Raw genomic sequence first — 606 nt, forward strand, 5'->3', positions numbered from 1 at the left:
GGATCAGAGACATCAGTGACAAAGTCAGTGACCATTGAGAGGGTCAAAGTGAAGAGTGATAAGGTCAGAGTGACTGATGAGAGGGTCTGAATGACCAGTAGGAGGGTCAGAGTGACCAGTAACAAAGTCAAAGTTACCTTTGAGAAGGTCAGAGTAGGGTTATAGTGACCATTTAGAAGGTCAGTGTTCATTAGAGAGGGGTCAGAATGACCTTTGGGATGGTCTGGGGTGATCAGTGGGTTTCAGGTTACTGGTAAGGCCAGGGTTTTCAGTGACATGGTTTTTCAGGGATTGGTGGTGGGTTCTCAGTAGCCATTTACAGTAAAGAAGAAGGCTGATTGGACCATGAAATCCATGCCGGCTCTCTGTAAGGCACTCAGCTCCATGCTGTAGTCCTGCACATATATATTTCTCGAATGTACCGGTTAGATTAGATTAGATTAGATTAGATTACTTTACAGTGTGGAAACAGGCCTTTCGGCCCAACAAGTCCACACCGACCCGCCGAAGCGTAACCCACCCATACCCCTACATTTACCCCTTACCTAACACTACGGGCAATTTAGCATGGCCAATTCACCTGACCTGCAAATCTTTGGACTGTGG

This window comes from Chiloscyllium plagiosum, chromosome 19 (assembly GCF_004010195.1).
Source record: "Chiloscyllium plagiosum isolate BGI_BamShark_2017 chromosome 19, ASM401019v2, whole genome shotgun sequence".
NCBI lineage: Eukaryota > Metazoa > Chordata > Chondrichthyes > Orectolobiformes > Hemiscylliidae > Chiloscyllium > Chiloscyllium plagiosum.